At 52.8% G+C, this 18,794-nt stretch overlaps 1 protein-coding gene across 5 annotated transcripts in view; it reads left to right on the top strand.

The window, feature by feature from the left end:
* The first annotated feature begins 14 nt into the window (after positions 1–14).
* The window catches only part of GTF2IRD1 (GTF2I repeat domain containing 1), a 69,004-nt gene continuing 50,224 nt past the window's right edge, over positions 15–18,794 (top strand). For all 5 annotated transcript variants that reach the window (XM_041425057.1, XM_041425055.1, XM_041425054.1 and 2 more), the window contains exon 1: positions 15–74. The gene's annotated coding sequence lies outside the window, so the exon portion shown is untranslated. The remainder of the gene's footprint in view (positions 75–18,794) is intronic.

The raw sequence follows: 18,794 nt of genomic DNA, 5'->3' as shown, positions 1-18,794 counted from the left end.
CGCTCCCGCCGCTCCCGCCGCTCCCGCGCAGCCTCGCCGGGGGAGGCAGCGGCGCCGCGCCCCAACCGCCCGCGGTAAGGAAAAGTTTTGGCCTCCCCTCCTCTCTTGTCGGGTCCCCTCTTTACCCCCAGTCACGGCCCCGGGGGGGGGGAGGGGCGGCGGGGGGCATGTGGGGGTGCTGGGTGCGATGGGGCAGGGGGATATGGAGGCTGGGGGAGCGGTGGGGCTGGGGGTGGGGGGATAGGGCTAAGGGATGCAGGGGGCAGCAAGATTCGGGGGATGATTGGGAGTGTTCGGGCTGGAGGTGTGCAGGGCAGCATTAGGGATCCTGGGGGAGGGTGGTGCTGAGGATGCCGCACAGGACATTAGGTAGGGGTGAGTGCTGGGAGATGCAGAGGGCAGCAGGACTGCTGGAGGGGTGCTACGGCTGCAGGGGTGCTAAGCGACATCCAGGCACAGGGGATGTCAGTGGGCAGTGGGGTTGCTGGGGAGATGATAGGGCTGCGGGGTTGGGGGGGCAGTAGGGTGGGGGGGCATGCTGGGCTCTTTAGGACTGAGGGATATGGTAGGGCTGGGGCATTCCTTAGGGCTGGTGGGGCTTGATAGGGCTGTGGGGGTGCAGTGTGGCATCAAGGCATGGGGGATGTTGGGGAGCAATAGGGTTGCTGTGGGGGATGCTGAGATTATTGGGGCTGGAGGGATGCTGGGGGAGGAATGCCAGGCTCATCAGTGTGCGAGAGTTCAGGGGGGTGATAGGAATACTGGGAGCTGATAGTGTTGGAGGATGCTTCAGGGCAGTAGGGCTGGGAGAGGGCATTAGGGTTGGGGGATGCTGCAGGGCAATAGAGCTTGGCAGGGGTTCTGCATGTTTTTAAGGTTGGGAAGGATATTGAAGATCTGTAGGGCTTGGAGATGCTGGGGATATTAGAGCTGATGGGATGTGGAGCTCGTTGTGGCTGGGGGGTCATTAGGGCTGGTGGGGGGAATGCTGGGGGTGATGATGGACCTTGGGGTTGGTGGGATCCATGGGGGCTGTGAAGGGATGTCTGGAAGCAGTAAGGCTGGGAGGGCATTAGGAGTTGGGGGTGATGGTGCTGCAGAGGGGAGTGTAGGGAGCAGTAGAGCTGGGGGGTTGGATAGGGGATGTCTGGCTGGCCCTCCGTGGTGGCCCACATCCTGAAGGCATTTCTGTGACCATCACCTGCCCTGGCTGCGTTGGACGGTGCCAGGCAGGAAGGGGAGCTGGAAGCAGGGCTCTGCTGGAGCTTGCCTCCTCTTCACCGGTGTGGGGATTGGCAGCAGTGCTGCTGGAAATAGAAACACGGTGCTGAGCTGGTGAAGCGCTTGGGGCTTCGGCCGGACTGGTCACTGGCCTTGGCACCGTGGCCTGAAGGAACAGGCATCCTCTACAGGGGCGAGTGGAGGATGTTTGGTGCTGAGGGATGACTGTGATAGGGAGAAAGTTGCTCCCTGAGGAGCAGGTGCCCTTGTCCTTGCAGTGTGTGGGGCTGGCAGTGGGTTTATCTGGGATAAGCTGTAAATTGGAGTGATCCTATTAATGTGCCTTGTGCAGGAGTGAGCCTTGGACCCGGCAGTGCTGTGCAGGTAATCCTGGGTGTTTGTGGGGGGCTTTGGGCACAGCCAGGTGAGGGCACTTCGGGAGGTGGTGGAGCACCGTGGCAGAGCCATGGGACTAGCTGCTATGGGCACTTTGAGGTTTTGGTCACCCAGCCTGCTGCCACATCCGTCACCCGTCAGTGTGAAGCTGTGGTCATTGGAACCACCTGGGGACATCAGCGTGTGGCCTTGCATAACGGGAGCCCTTGGCTTCAGGGTGTCTGCTCTTCGTGCTGCTCCCACTGAAGGAGCTATTGGAAGTGCTGTAGCTGGGGAATGATCTTGTTGGGGACTCTCTTTAATTCCACAGAGTCCCCAGCAATGCACCCAGACCCATAAACTGGTCATTGCCCATCTGAGCCCACGGAATCCCCTTCTGTGGAAACTGCTGCAGCACTTGATCTGAACTAAGAAAGCAGTATGGGGACCACCAGGATGAGAGCTGACCCTGCTGGCAGCCGAGGGGCTGGGGTGCTGGAGGCCATGTCCCAGTGCCTCTGCTGCAGCCCCTGAGGTGGAGCAGCAAGCCCTGGCACAGCAGCACGTGCTGCCATTGGAGCAGTGTCAGCAGCAGGACTGTGTGTCAGGGCAGTGTGGTTCTGTGAACACCCGTGGGTCCCCTGCTCTTTTCCCTTTAGCCTTGCAGAGCCAGAGTCCCTGTGACCACCAGTGGCCACTGAGGGACAGGGTGCCCTGCTTTGGGGCTGTGCCACTGGTTTCCCATGCACCCTGGCTCTCCAGGCTGGCATGGCCTCTCAAAGCCACATTTTTGGGGTGACACCTGCCAGGGATGTATTGCCACTCTGGACAGGAGAAGGGATCGGGCAGCTGCCCTCACATGGTGCTTGCAGAAGCTGAGGAATGATGCCAGGGATATGCTCTGGTGGCCACTGCTGCCTGCTTGTCCTGTCCCTCCTGAGAGGGCTTTCCCATCTCTGGAGGAGCTGCTGGTGCTGTCACTGCTCGTTCAGTTTGCTAATGAGAAGCTGGGGCAGATGAGCAGGAAGCTGCTCAAGGACACGTTTAGCAACCTGGCTCTATCTGCCTGGGACAGACACAGTGCCCTTCCTTTCACAAGAGCCTTGCATGTCCTTGCATGGGGCAGGAGGGGACAAGAAGGCTGGGCTTGGGGGCCAGCACAGAGGGTACAGGTCTGGCTGTCCTACATGGTGTGCACCACATATAGAAGTGATGGTCTGCTTCAAGGAGGGAGAAGAATGCCAAACCCCGACAGTCCCAGGCCAAAACACAACCTCTGGCTACTGGAGTTAATGGGGGATTCCCGTCTGCTTCTCCCACAGGAAATAGCTCAGATTTTTTTTGGCAATTATCAATGCCCTGTACTTCCTTCAGGAATTTGTCAGCAGCACCCCAGCAGCCAGGCTGGAGGAATGCACGGGGACTCCAGCTGGATGTTGGCTGCAGGGCTGACCCCTGGGCTGGGTGCAGGGCTTGCTGCTGGCTGTCCCCATCATGGGCAGTGGTGTCAGGGCATGGCTGTTCTGTGTGTGCCAGCACCCATTTGCAGATGCCTGTGGTGGTGGTTTGTCATGGAAGAAAATGAGTGAATGGATCCTGCTGCTCCAGGATGACAGGGCTGAGGTGCAAGTGGCACGTGGTGGTTTGGGGAAGGGGCATGATGAGCAGATGAGGGGCTGTGTTATTGTTCTGGCTCTGCTCCTCCAGCCACGTTGGAGCTGTGTTAACACCTTGCTGGTAATGACAAAATTTCTTCAGGGCTTTGAGGGGAGAGCAGGGGTTTGCCACCCCCAGAGACCTTCTCGAGGACAGGGAGGAGGACAGGAAAGGACCTACTGGGAGCCCCTCCCAAGATGGAGATAGCTATCCATGAGATAAGTATGTATTTATTGGCTCATTCATTGGGAAGAGCCCGACTGGAAGCTATGGAGAGGGGCATCTTGGTGTCCATCTGGATTGTGGCCAGAGCACTGGGGCTGTGGGTAGAGAGCAGCCCCAGCTGACGGTTTGCAGAGGAGGTGGCAGCTCTTTGCAGACTGGAGTGAAGCTTCCCAGGGCTTTGCTCTGCCCTGTGGCAGCCCTGTCCCTTCACAGGGCATGTTCAGTTTACATTTCTTGAAATGTTGTCTTTAAAAAGCAGTCAAGAGCTGCAGGAAGCTGCAGTGGCCCCAGGTGGGCTTTGGGAATTGTGGCTGTGGGGGTTTCTGGTTTGATGCTTCATTTCTTGGTGCTGCTCCCTTGGTTAAATTTGCTTCAATCCCAAGAGTGGTGGAGCAGTGGGCTGGGGTGTTTCTGCCACAGAGACCCCCCAAATCAGCTGGGGCATGTGTGGCCATCTCATGTCCCATCCTGGTCGCTGCCAAACACCACCTTAGGAGCTTACCTAGAACACAGCAAGGCTCTCCTTGCTGTGGGAGCAAAGGAAACATCCCTTGAGGTGGGATGCTGTGGAGAAAAGCACTGGGTACGTGGACCCTCTCCTCAGAGCAGCATTTACATTTGTCCATGCAAACAGCTTCTGTGGGAGTTTTCTGGCTTCACATTGTCTTGTCTCTGCTCTGTGCTGGTCTAGCTGCTTTAAAAAGATAATTAATCTGGGTGGGATGAGTGGGGGACCAGCGAGGAGCATCACTCTGCTGCTGCACAGCCACGTGGATGTCATCACCCTTTGCCAGCATGTCCCTCCTCAAAGCCAATCTCCACCTCTCATATTAGGGCTGAGATGTCCATCTTAATTTTCTTTACATCTCTAACATTAAACAGAGCAAGTGCCAGTGGGTAGCTTGGTGTGGACCCAGGATGGGTCCTGGAAATGTGCCATCCAGAGCCCACCTGTGTGCCTGAGACTTCTGCCCCAGGAGATGGAAGAGACAAGCCCAGATGCCTCCTGCCCATGGGTGACATCCCCTGTGGGGTGTGCTGGGGTCTGGCAGTGCCCCTGTGCCATCCAAGTGGGTGCAAAGGCTTGTGGTGGGCACCACAGATGTTGTTGATCTGTTCCCACAGCTCCACAGGCAGATTAAAACCTGGGAGCCCAGAGGGTGCTTTGAGGTGTAGATCCCAGTGGAGATGGCTGGGAAGAAGACTGCTGGGCAGGATGTTTTTTAACCATTTTTAATTTTTGGGTAATTTCTTGAACTTTTTGGTGATATGTGTGGATCTGGTCGCTGCCATGGTTGGGTGTCCTGCTTGGCTTGGTTTCTCCTGGAGGAGAAACCTCCCTCTGCAATGGATCCACAGACTTATGTGCTTCTGAGAGAAGAACATGGAGCCTGGGCCTTGATGGCCAGCAGCAGACTTTTCAGTCCCACTGCAAATCCCTGGATGGAGCAGGATGGGTACATGGGATCCCTGCCATGGGTTGTGCCCGTGGTGTGGCCATACAGGAGCCCTTGGCTTCCTTCTCCCTTGCTAAAAACCTTCAAAGTTTTCAACAGGTGATTATTGTTTGGAAGAACATAGAGGCAGTTGATCTGGCTTAGGGAAAGCTTATAGAGTGGGAGTCTTCCAGAGCAAGATGACACTGGAAAATGAAAACACTGCCGTGGGTGAGAAAGATCTCCATGGTTTTATCTGGTTGCTGTGCTGGAAGATGCTTCACCCACCTTTAATGGGATGAGTGCATCTCTGTGCCCAGGTTTTGGCAGAGATCACATTCTGTCTTTAGCTCCAGCTGTGTCTGCGTGGATGTCTCCTGCCTGGCAAGCCACCTACTACTCAGTGCGTGTGAGAGGTGACCTTGCCTTGAGGCCCTTGGTGCTCATTTGCTGCTGGGCTCCAGCCTGGTAGCACCAGAGGACTGGCCCTGGGCAGTGCAGACAGCTCTGGCCATTGCACCAGGCTGGAGGTGGCTCCCTGGAGGTGGGCAGAGCTCCGTCTGACAGGATGCACAGATGAAAGGGACAAACCCAGCCCTGCTGCTAATTAGCAGCAATCCTCATGCCAGATATTAACCCTGTCCACTCCGTAAAGGCTCAGTGCCAGGCGTGGCACGTCGGTGGCACGATGGCACCAGGAGCAGTGCCAGCACGGCAGGGGCTGCCCTCCCTGCCTGCCCACTGCCACTGAATGCTGCAGGATGCTGAAATCTTTTGGATGAGGCTTGAGACAAGCTGCTGGTCCTGCTGCAGGGCTGAGATCCCTGAGGGACGTTGGTGGCAAGGGGAGGGTTTTACCTGGATGGGTGCTGCTGCTTGGGTGTTCACAAGAGGTACCAAAAAGGATGGGTTGGATTCGTGGTAGGGTGGATCCTGAGTCCAGTGGGATGGGTATTTTGGCATTGGTAGGATGGGGCTGTGCCCACTGTGGCTGTGCTTTGGGATCTTTTTGAGGCTTCCACCAAAGCTACACTCCTTCCCACTGGGCTGGATTTCTTCTTGTTTCACTGCAGGGTAGGAGACAGGGATGGAAAAACCTGTAGGAAAGGCAGGATTATGTCTCCCTAATTAGTAGGGGCCTGATTATCATTTCTTCCCAGAGCTCTGGTAATGATTAAATATGTGGGAATTATCTTTTATTATTTGTATTGCATTATTATTTAGAAGGCTGGGACCCTGTTTGCTGTGCAGACAGGGAATGACAGTCCTTGCCAGGAGGAGGAATGCTGTCTCTGGCGTCCTGGTCTGGGTAGATTGGGGGTTGAGCTCTGTTTGCCCGTGGCATTACCCAAATTGCTACAGCAACTCCCCACCCCGGCACTTAAAAGAATTTAAAGCATTGAATTGTATGTCTTTTTGCTTGCATGTGAGTCACATCTGTTTTAGTATGGAGGAAAAAAAAATAGTGTATTACTGTGACCTCTAAAATCATGATTTATATAAAGATTTAAAATTACATATATATATATTTTTGGCACCAGGATTGTCAAAGCCCAGGCGCTGGCCACTGCTTTTAGATGCTCTGGCTTTATTGTTGGAGGGCTACAATAAAGCAATCTTGTTAGGTAAACATAATGATGTTATGAGCCACCATCTGCTGAAGAGCTGCTGCAGGGAGCAGTGGGAGCTGCCTGCTGTACTGCTGCTCCCCTGCTACTTCCTGCTGGCTGGTGTCAGATGTGTCCTAGGAGAAACAGGAGTGGCTGCTGTGGATGGAGAAAGGGCTTTTGCTTATGGCTTCCTCCCTCTTAATCAGCTGGGACATGAGCTGTTGAGCCCTTCCAAGTGGTGAGGGCCAACTCCCACTGGAGCCCAGTGAGGCTGTTGGGTGATGGTAGGGTCATTGGCCAGCTTCCCAAAAACTGGGCCACCACATTGCTGAGCTGTGGAGACCCAGATATGTTAGGATGTTCTGGCCTGTGAGGACACCACACAGGTCCCTGGGTCCCACAGAATCATCCTTGCTCCCACCTGAGCAGTGGGACACCATCCTGGTGGCAGCAGGGACCTCCACGCCCCCCTGGGTGCAAACTGGCAATCACTGCCATGAAGGATTGCATTTGGTCGGCAAAATATGTGAGGAACTTTGCTTGTTTAAAATGCCTTTGGGGTTTGGGTCTTAAATAAACATCCTGGTTGGGGTTTAGGTTGGAGGTTTTCATCCTGGGAAAGGCAGGCGTGGGGGGAAGGGAGCTGCACCAGTGCCCCGAGCCTGCATGCACCTTCTGACAAGGTTAAAAATTGGCTTCATTAGAAGAGGATCACTGGAAATAAATTGCTCTGCACCCTTTAGGGGAATTGCTGTGCTGTAATTTCATCTTGTCTTCTTGGGGAAAAATGCCCAGAAACCCTTTTAAGTGAAATTACAGCATTTTACCCTGAGCTAGAATTTGGTGGTTTTGCCCCCCAAAATGTGTTTACCTCCATGCCCCCAGATGAAGTTCATCCAGGATCTTGAATCATGGAACCATAGAATGGCTTGGATTGGAAGGAACATTAAAGATCATCTTGTTCCAGTCCCCTGCCAGGGGCAGGGACGCATTCCACTGTCCCAGGCTGCTCCAAGCCCCATCCAGCCTGGCCTTGGGCACTGCCAGGGATCCTGGGGCAGCCCCAGCTGCTCTGGGCAGCCTGTCCCATCAAAGGTGAGAGTTTAGCTGGGGTTCACTGCATGTCCCAGGCCCCTGCCAGCCCTGCCCCACAGCTCCTTGGGAGATGCGAGGCTGGGAAAGGAGCATGCTGGGCATCAGGGCCCCTATGAACCAGCACAGCCCAGGCAGAGTGCCCCAGTGCTGTTACTGCGGGTCCACAGGCAGAAGCGAGTGGGTGGTGACCTCTAACAGGGCATTAAACATTTATTAAACCTGGCAGAATTAGTGTCAGGCTGTTTTGGGGGTTTTTGTTTGTTTAAAATGAGAGGGGAGAAAAAAGACATTTAAGAGAGACAAGCATGACTGGTGTCATGAGCTGATCAGCCTGATGCAGCCCTTCCCACACGAGCTCTCAAAGTGAAAACCTGGCTCTGGGATGGACCCAGCACCGACCTGTGCCCTTCCCAAGGCTCCTTGCTGGATCCTCCTGCATCCATTGCCCCCACCTTCATCTGTGCCCCTCAAGTACTTACTGGTTAGGTGGGCTCATTTTTCCCCCCACTGTCTAAAGGTTTATTCCTTTGGAGGGTGGGAGAGTGAGATCAGCCCCACTTCTCACTGGTCCTGTCTTCCCACAGCTGCCCACCAGCTTTCCCTATGCCACCCATCTGAAGGTTATGTGCTCTCTTGAAAACTTCTTTGTTTCCCCACATTTTCTGTTGTAATTTATGTACAATACCCCTGCTTGTTGAAAACCAAGGTCTTTATCTCTGTGGGCATTACACCAGCAGAAATCCAGCCCTATTGCTGCCTGCATGGGGCTCTCCATGGTAAAAGACAGCTCCAGTACCACTGCTGTAATGCAAATGTTTCCTCTATTTTCACATCTGTCAAAGGTGATGCTTGGCTCCCCTCTGCACCTCAGCACTCTCTGAACATCACCTGCTTGGGTTGGGGCTTGAACCCCAATACATTTTCTCCCCATCTTCATTTACTTCTCTCTCCCCTAGCAGCATAGGGTCCTTGAATTTATTTTTTTCTCCATTTGGTTCATTTTTTTCTCTTTTTTCCTGCAAGCAAGATGCATATTTCAACACCTGCTGACCTTTGAGTGTGCCATGGACCTAATGTGGTGATGCCAATGGAGAGAGCAGGGAGTGTGTGTCCCACAGGGCCAGGGGTGCCTGTGGTCAGGGCTGGCAGTGCACTCCTGGAAAGGGCTATTTTTAACTCCTGGGCTGGTGCTGGGTTGCTGTCAATGCATTTGAGCACGTAGGCGTCTTTTATTATTTTAAACATGATCATTCAAAATAATGTGGAATTGTCTCTGCTCTGGGGAACTGCTGTGGATGCTGCAGAATCCAAGAAGGCTTCTGCATGTTGTGGGGGTCTCATCCATGTCCAGACTGGATGGATGGACTTTGCTGTGGCATTGTCTCCATGGGGCATGGAAGCTGGTGCCTGGTGGCAGCTTGAGCTGGCACTTGGGAGGTGCAAGACCGGGAGAGCAGAAGGAAAATGTCTCCTGTCAGGGCTGCAGGTGAGGAGAGCAGCAGGAGGGTGACTCTCAGTGCTGGGTGACTCTCAGTGCTGGCTGATGGCTTCCCTGTCTGCTTGTGCTGCCCCATGTCCATGGCTCCACATTCCCCAAAACCAAAATTGCAGCCACTGGTGCATACATTGCTTGTCTGTGAGCCAGGACAGGGGCTGGGGTCTCTCTCTTCTTCCTCCTCCCCGTAACACTGTTTGTGCCTGGATCTGTTCAGGGAGTGCCAAGCTGAGTCTGTGCCCCCAGTGTGTGCTCCCTGCCTGAAAGCCACTGTGATACCTGTGGAAACCCTTCCAGCAAACACCATTCCTCTCAACCCTCTGTGCTGTGGGTCTGTCAGTGGGGTTTCTGTCCTCCCCCCTTTACTAACCCACTTTTCCCAGTGATGCTATGATAGGCATTTAGGCCCAGGAACTTCCTTCCCAGTGTTGATTTTGCTGCCACTTTGGGGTGCTTTGTGTCCTCACTAGCAAGGCAATGGATGTGGGGGCTGGGGGAGGTGTTCCTGGGGATGGGCAGTATCCCCTCTTGGAGGTGCTGATATCTGGGGGATGGTGGTTTGGGGCTGTAAGTGCTCCTTGAAGATGCTGGAGGGATGCAAGATGACACTCAGCTCCTGGGCAAAGCCTCTTCAGGGTGGCTGGGCTGGTTTCTCCTCCCAGTCCCAAATCACTGACCCTAGGTGGAAGTCAAGGTGCTTCCTCCCACCATGAGGAAAAACTGCATTTTGCTTTGAATCAGTTTTTGGGGCTCTGTTTGGGTTACCAGGTTATCAGAGGATGAGGCAGAGTGGCTGAAATAAACCCTGTTTATATATTTACCTGCCCACTATGAAGTAGTTCTGTGTTTACCTGCTCTGGCTGCAGGAAGAGCTGAGACAGCATTCACACCCTTGCTGCACCCCTTGCCTTTTACTTCCCACCCATTTGAGAGGAACTGATTGGGGAATGAAGTCACAATCCCAAGGGTCCAGATGTAGATGCTGTGATTGCTGTGGAGTGGGAATGGATGAGGGTGAGGTGCTGCTTCCTGAACCTCTGGCTGAAGCAGGAGGTAATTAGGGGTTTTGGTGTTGGGGTGATTTGATGTTTGGAAATTCTCATTTTTTATTGGTTCCTACAAGTTTTGTAGCATATAAGGCTGTGTGGGTCCTGACAGGGTTTTGGTCTGTGCTCAGCAATGTCCTGAACTGGGGTGATGGAGAGGCTGAGTTGTCACTGGTGGTACATCCCCCCATTGCCCACCCCATGCATGATCACACTGAAGGGTTCCCTTTTTCAACTCAACAAGCCCGTGTACCAAAAGTAAGCTGTGAACCCCAAAACTAAGCTGTGAACCCCAAAACTAAGCCATATGCTCTCTGCCTTCCCTGTCACAAGGTGCTCTTCCATTACTCAACCTCCAAAATCTCTTTTTTGGGGGTCCAGACCCACCCTCCCTGGTACATCCTCTGGAAGCATCCAGGAGCTAAGTCAGCATCCAGCCACCTCTCACACACACTCATGATGCAGAAATATTTGTTTTCTGTTATTTATGAGGTGCCTGAGCCAAGCTCTTCGTTTGCCTGGAGGCAAGGAACCAGGGTGCTTCATGGCTGCTTTGGCACCCCAATCCTGCCCTGGGCACTCCAGGAGGTGGTGGGTATACTGGACTTTGGGTGCTTATTTCCCTGCCCCTGCATCTAAAGTAGGCTCTGAATTTGGGACATGCTTCTCTTGGCGCTTTGTCGGGCGCCAGAGCTGCCGATTAAGGGAAACGTGCCACAAGGCAGGTTTGCTTTGCAGGATTAAAAGCAAATAAATATTTATGCATTATGCAAAGCAGCTCTGATAAGATATGTGTGTCATTGGGAATTTGAAGCAGTTTCAACTTGGCCCTGAGATGAAGGGGTGTGTATGTCAATGTGGTATGGGGGCTTAAACGGATGTTTCTTCTCCTGCTGCAGAAAAATAAAAAGAGAGAGAGAGAGAAACAAGGGGTTTCTTGCTTCTTGGGCTGCTCTGGTCTTGGGTTTCACAATCTCCTGCATCCTTGTATCTTTAGCTGCAAAAATGGAGAAGAGCCAGGGAGAGAGAGCAGTGCAGGCAGCATTTTGGATGCAAATATAATGCTGGCCCTGCTCCTAATATTCACTGTGTTTACACGTAAATGCAATCAACTGTTGACTTAGTTTCAATAGATAATGTATTTCATAACACAATGGAAATGAGAATTAAGCTGGAATTTAGCAGGAGGGAACATGTGTTTCTGCAAGACCTTGGGCTCTGCTGGCCCCATGGTGTTGAGGGACACCTCTGCCAATGATTTCTCTGGCTAATCCTTTCCAAAACAGTGTGAGAGCACAGGGGCAGGGCTGGGGGGCTGCAGCTCCAGGGAGCTGAGCTGACCCACTGGCAAACAGGGGTTATATGGACTGGGGCTGATCTGGGCCACTTTCTTCCCGGGAAAGAAGGGCCTCGTGTGCTCTGGGGTGAGTCGAGGTGTCAGGGAAGGGAAATGCTGTCCCAAGCTGCCATGTTCGAGCCTGAGTGATGACAAGTCCTGGGAAGGAGGAGGTATCAACAGCTAGGTCACCTTGTCCCGACGTGACTCCAAGCAGAAACACGTGGGGAGGACCTGGCTTGTTTTGGGGCCAGGCCCTGGCCAGCCCAGAGCCATCCCCACAGGGCTCCCTGGGGCCTGGTGCCTCTGGGCCAGGGCTGTCATCAGAGCCTCTCCCACTGCATCTGCCCTGGGCCGGCACGCTCCCCGCCCCACTGCTGCCCAGATCCCTCTGGGAGCACCAGTGAGGCCCTGGCAGTGCAGCAAACCCCTCAAAGGCTGTGCTGTCCTGCCCAGCTGAAGGTACCAGTGTCTGCTCATGGTTCCTCAGAGCCCCCAGGGCCACAGGTGGTGCTGGGGGGTGCAACCAGCAGCTGTCTCTGGGTGTGGGTCTGTCCCATCCATCTGTCCCTGTCCCTGGCTGGCTGCCATCGGCACAATAAGGCTTTTATGGCACTCAGGGCTCAATGTTAAAATAGCCAAGCCTTGGTGAATGTGGGGGTGATCTTGCGGTGTACACCCGAGATGTATTAGACATTGGAAAGTCTCCCCACAGGAGCCGTGGGGATGGTCACCCTGCTGGGGACACCTTGCTCCACCCAGTGAGCTGCAAGGCAGGATCTAGTATTGCTGGGATGCTGGGCAGCCCCTCGGCCATCCCCAGTGCTTCCCTGTCCTGCCTCCCCGTGGAAGGTGATGTCCCTGCCTGGGCTTGGTGGGAGACGTGGCACCCACAGCAGTTTGGCTCCGGCAGCAGCAGTGGCACTGAGCCTTGGCAGGGTGTGCATGGGAAAAGGCAGGTTTGGGGCTGGTGTCATGGCCAGAGGCTGCCTGGGGAGGAAATGGGGATCCTGGCTGGCTGCACCTCCCAGGCAGCACTGTCAGTACCTGCCTCACTTGACAGGTCACACCGGGGCGGGGACATGCTTGGCTTCAGCCAGGACTCCTCCAGTGGCAGTGTGAGTCACCTGCCCTGTGCAGGGTGCCCAGTTCTGGGCAGGCTCTGAGGCTGTGGGTGGCAAGGAGCCGCTGGCAGTGGCTCTCTACACACATGCTCCCAGCTGTGGGGTTGGGATGACCCAGGACCTGCTCTCACCTTTGTGACTCATCCCATAAAATGAAATAAAATAAAATAAGGGAGAAGAGAGTGGGGAGCAGACAGGAGTGGGAAACTCAGGGAATGGGATGCTCCCATCTCTGAGCCTCCTTTCATCCCTTTAAAAAGCCTTTTTTCTTTTTTTTAAATGAGTTTATTTATGTTGCCAGCCTGGATTAGCAAACAGCCCCTCCTGTAACACACGGAATACTCAGTGCTGAGACACCAGTAACCAGAGAAAAATACTAGAGATAAAATTAAACATAATGAGATTATGTGGCATCTCTCTGTCAGGGACCACCTTATGCAGAGCAAACTAATTGCCTGTGCAGAGCAGAAAGTGGGTGATGAGCACTGTCTGGGAGCTGGGGAGGGGCTGGTGCCATCAACTGCAGCTTTGCAAAAGAAAAAGGCATTGAGGTTGAGTGCTGAGGAGCAAGATGAGAAGCCCAGCAGCTTTTGGGAGACTGAGATGGAGCATCCTCTGCTCAGCCCTGTGGACTCATTGTCCCCAGCAATGAGTTGCTGCTGCTAGGTTTTTGTATATTTGCAGTTTGAGTAGCCTTTTGCTAGATAATAATTAATAATAATAAAATAACCACAACAACAACAACAACAACAATAATAATAATAATAATAATAATAATCTGGAGCAGTGTCTGGTTAGATGGACAAGGTGGACATGCCAATTGAGGCAAGAGCCAGGATAGGGCATTGAGCACTGTTCAGAGAAAGCAAACTCCCTGCCAAGGTGTGGGGCCAGGGCTGCAGCACCAAGGGCATCAAATATATGGGATTTTTCCTTAATTTAGTGAGGAGAAAAAATATTTTTAAAAAGCAAAAAGGCATGTGTCTGTGTAATATAAAATTCAAGTTAGGCTCTTAGTGATTTCATGGAAAACAACAGGCTTTTTATATTGGCTCTTGGGGTAGGAAGAGAGCAGGCTAGAATAAAGATTTACAGTCTTTGGGAGATTAAAGGCCCTTGGTACATTGTTCAAATACCACGAGATTAGTTTCCAAGGAGACGGATACCAGTTGCCATAGGCACCGGGGGCCAGGAATTAGGATTGCGATTTTTTATCCTGATCACGCAACCAGTAGCTGAATGCTGTTAAAACTGGGCTTTAAATAACCCCAGTGTTAGTGTACGCACTGCTGAACCAGAGGCAGGGAACAGTCTGCTTGCCTTCCCCCTGCTCCAGCACCCACTCAGGCGTGCAAGGTGGGACCCAAGTGCTGAGGGAGGGGTGCAGGGGGGTACAGGGCTGGGAACCCAGGTTGGTGCAATCCCAAGACCTGCCTTGCGGGTTGTCCCGTGGCTTCTGAGTTCATTTCACCTAATTTTTTTCACTGAGCAACGGTTTGCCAGCATCTTCTTGCAGCAACCAGCAGTCATGGTGGTGCAGGAGCTGAGGATCCTCATGGATCCATGGAATCATGTGGTTTGAAAGGGACCTTAAAGGTCATCTGTTCCACCCCACCCCCGGCATGGGCAGGGACACCTTCCACTAGACCAGTGGGATGTACCAAGGGGTAGAATTATCAGCCTGCTAATTTTGGCTTCCCCATGCCACTTGCTTCTGGGAAGTGCAACCTGAGCCCTGGCGTTTGAGGTGCCGATCTGCATCTCTCCTTCTAGGAACTGCTTTTGTACGGGAAGGGGTGCTGAGCTCCCTGATGCAGACAGAGTTTTGGGGCTGGGCATCCCCTGGGGAGAGAAGCTCAGCTCTGAGAGCTGTGCAGGCACCCAGGTCCCTGTGGCTGGGTGGTTCTGCTCACTCACCAGCCACCCTGAAGCTGATCTTGGCCTCACTGACCCCAACCATGCACATGAGGCTGCTGGGGCAGGATCCAGCTTTCCATGCCTGGTGCTTCCAGCATCCCTCCCTGCTATGGTGGGAATGCTCCAATTAACACTTTTTTCTGCCTTGTTTTTCTTTAAAATTTCTTTAATAAATGAAGAAGCAGTTGCTGGAAGCAAGAGCTTCTGTGCCTGCCTGCTGTGAGATTGCAGCATGGAAACTTGTCTGGAGCTGAAAGCAGTGCTGCTGGAGCTCCACAGGCAGAGTGATCCCCCTGCAGCTGCCATGCCATGGAAGTGTTTATCCTGGGGGAGATGAGATACAGCTTCTGAAGGGCACTTGATCCTCTTCTATCTCTCTTTGCACTAGACAGAAGCCTACTATAATTTTATTACATTATATTAAGATATGCACCTAGGCTAGGCTTAAGGAAATCAAGGTGGCTGCAGAATGTAATGCCCTGGTTGGAGATGGGAAGTGAAATTCCTGTGGTAGACACTTTTCCCTGTGGGAGCCCCCAGTTTGCTCTTTGCTGCTTTTATAAGGGGGACTAAACCACAGCAGGTGCCAGATTATTCAGGAAAGCAGAGCCGAGGCAGCGATGCTGGTGGAAGTTGTAATGCCCGTGTGTATGTGAGGAGGTTTTCCAGCAGGTGCCTTGGGATTTGTGGGTAAAATAAAAGAGAGGAGGAGGTGTTTGGTCATGAGAGCTTGCTCTGCCCTGTACTACCCACTTGGAAAGAAACAGGCAGGGGAGATAGAGGGTTTGGGAGAGCCAACAGAGGCAGCGAGGTAAGAGCTACTGGCACAGTGGGGATGCAGGCACAAAGCAGTGCTTACATCCTCACTGTATGGGTAACACTGTAGCCCAGACTGCACCAGAGGATGTTTGCCCCCCAGCTCTGCTGCTTTCAGTCTTGGGAGAAAGGTATCACCTTAAAAAGCTGGTATCAGCTTGACACCTTTCAGTCCTGGGAAAGCTGCAGCCCAGGGCTGGGACAGGAGCACTCTGTGCTGGGTTCAGAACTGGCTGCATGGCCGGCCCAGAGAGCGCTGCTGAGCGCTGCTGCATCCAGCTGGGGCCAGGCACTCTGTTCAATATCTTCCTTGATGATCTGGATGAGGGGACTGAGTCCACTACCAGTAAATTTGCAGATGACACCAAGCTGGGAGCAGTGTCCATCTGTTGGAGAATGGGAGGGCTCTGCAAAGGGCTCTGCACAGGCTGGATGAATGGGCTTAGTCCAGCAACAGGAAGTTTAACAAGTCCAAGTGCCCAGTCCTGCATTTCGGCCACAACAGCCCCTGCAGTGCTCTGGGCTGGGGACGGTGTGGCTGCACAGTGCCCAGGCACAAAGGGACCTGGGGGTGCTGCTCAACAGTGACTGAACGTGAGCCAGCAGTGTGCCCTGGTGGCCAAGAAGGCCAATGGCTCCTGGCCTGGATCAGGAATGGTGTGGCCAGCAGGAGCAGGGAGCTCATTCTTCCCCTGCCCTTGGCACTGCTGAGGGCACACCTGGAGTGCTGTGCCCAGCTCTGGCCCCTCAGTTTGGGAAGGACGTTGAGAGGCTCGAGCGCGTCCAGAGGAGGCAACGAGGCTGGAGAGGGGCTGGGAACACAAACCCTGTGAGGAACCACTGAGGGAGCTGGGGGTGCTCAGCCTGGAGAAAAGGAGACTGGGGAGCGACCTTACACTCTACAGCTCCCTGAAAGGTGGCTGTGCTCAGGTGGGGCTGGGCTCTTTCTCCAGGCAGCACTGACAGAGCCAGAGGACACAGTCTCAAGCTGCGCCAGGGGAAGTTTAGGTCAGACATTTGGAAAAAAATTCTTCACAGAAAGACTGATTGGGTGCTGGAATTGTCTGTGTCAGGGGGTGCTGGAGTCACTGTCCCTGGATGTGTCTAAAAAAAGACTGGACGTGGCATTCAGTGTCATGGTTTAGTTGATGAGGAGGTGTTAAGTCATAGGTTGGACTCAATGATCTTACAGGGCTTTTCCAACCTAGTTCATCCCGTGATTCTGTGAAAAGTAGCAAAATAAAAGGGAATTTTTGAATGTGTGGAAAGATGTGGCAGCAGTTATGGGGCAGCAGTTGGAGCAGGTTTGGAATTGGGGTGCATGGACACCCACATTTAGGGGATCAGATGTGTCCTCAGCAGATGCTTCTCACACCGGGGGTGTGTGGCAGCGCGGCACCTGGGGGCCCTCAAAACCCAGAGCTCCTTGCTTGTCCCAGGAGGGCTGTGCTGCAGGGGCACCCACACACAGTGCGTGGATTAGGGCTTTTCAGGGTGTTCAGACAGTTGAGGGTATTTCTGGGTATTCTGTGAGTGCCCTGGACCATAGTTTTATCTGCTGTACCACTGACATTGGTGCTAATGGAGCAGCTCACCAACCACCTCTTAGGGACACAGCAAACCATCCTGGCATGGGCATGATGTGCATGGCTTGAGATGGAGATGATGTGGGCACAGAGGCTGAAGGCTGGCACTGAGTTAGGTGTAAGGGATTAAAGGGTTTAGCTGGGCAGGACAGGTGGGTAAAGCAAATTGCCCATGTGGAGCAGGTATCTCCACTGCTGCAGCAAAAATCCCAAGGACAGCGATTTGGCAAGCATGGGACCCTGTCACAGTGCTCCTGTGTCCAAGATGGCTTTGGTCATATCTGCTCCTCTGATACCAGTTTTGGCTTAAGCAATGAGAAAAAAACCACAAATGGAAATTCAGGCCTGGTCCCTGCCCTAGCTTTTGCCCTTGCTGTGGCCGATGTGGTTTCCAGTGCTTCGTGCTCAAATGGCTCCAGCTCACCAAGCACCTAAGATAATATAATAATAATGGTTTTGGGGTTTTTTTTTTATTTTGCTGGAACTGGGTTTGGTTCATTTGGGCCTCCCACCATCTCATCAGAACCTCTGAGGCAACAGTTAGAATTTTCCTGGAAAAATGAATAAGTGGATAATTTCCTGCAACTATTGTGTGGAACTGTGGGCAGGACCAGTGCAATGGTCAGGTTTTTTCTTTCCTCTTTTTTTTTTTTTCTTCTATTATTTTAACATCCAGCTGCTCCATGAAAATGTTAGAGGGACTGGTGAGGGAATGTGCCTGCTGTGTGTGCAGGGCTGGGGGACCCCTGGCCCATTCCACAGGAGTTCTTGAGCCTCCCAAGGTGCCTGGCTTTTCCTTTGCTGCAGCACAGGTGATTCATGAGTGAAACTGCCCCGGGGCCAAGTTTCTAATCTTTCCCAGGATTATCAAGGGAGATGTTGTAAGAGCCAAGCAGGAGATGACATCCTGTGCCAGCTGTTGCACAGCACCCTGTTCCCCTGAGATTACCTTCTGGATGAGAAATAATTAAATAATAATAAAATTTGATAGCTTTTTAAAAATAAAAACCATAAAAAATGTTAAAACAATGTGCAAATGTTTGCTTTGGCCCCATGACAGTGGTGTGATGGTCCTTGAGCCAACCTTTGCCCCTGGGGTTGAGACTCAGTTTGCAGAGGTGTGATGGGGCTGTCCCAGGAGCAAGACCCCTGTGGAAGCTGACATCAAGCCTTTGGTGATGTCCCAGGGAGGAATTTCAGTAGGACAGGAGTGTGGAGCCCCAGGAATGGGGCAGGCTGCTGTGCACCCATCCTGCCCACCTTGCTCCCTGTTGCCAGCCTGAACTGCTGTAAGAATGGTTTACCCTAGTTTTCCTAAAGAGGACTTTCCCTTTAATTAGACAAACAACTTCAAGCCCTGTGTCTTAATTTGATTTAAATAAGCCTAGCACTTGCTAGTGAAGTTTTCTTTCCTCCCTTTTATTCCACCCTTTCTTAAATCCACTGTCATGCTCTTTGTGACCACAAATGATTAAAAGCTTTACTGGAATATTGTCCCCCCATCCCTTAAAATCCTATTGTGTTACTTAGGTCATCTTTTTGTTATGTTTTGGGGTTTTTTTTTCCCTTGTTGACTGATTCTTGCTTTTACTTATTAAACAGTCAGCCTGGGGAAAGGGATTATTTTTGTCCAAATCTCCTGCAGGATAGGAAGAGGATGCAGGTACCCTGCCCCATTTCCCATTGATGTTATCCCTGTCTTTCCTGGCTCCCTCCCTGCAGCCAGATCCAGCTTGTGGCTTTGCTTTTTGCATTTTGCAGCCAAGAGAGGAGCATCTCTTCCCTGGAAGTGCTGATTCCTGTGGGAGGCCATGGCTGAGCAGGTTGGTGCAGCTCTCTGAGTGGATGCAACCAGC

The sequence above is a fragment of the Onychostruthus taczanowskii genome, unplaced genomic scaffold (assembly GCF_017590055.1).
Source record: "Onychostruthus taczanowskii isolate IOZ18803 unplaced genomic scaffold, ASM1759005v1 scaffold86, whole genome shotgun sequence".
Lineage (NCBI taxonomy): Eukaryota > Metazoa > Chordata > Aves > Passeriformes > Passeridae > Onychostruthus > Onychostruthus taczanowskii.
This window is presented reverse-complemented; position numbering and strand designations above follow the sequence as displayed.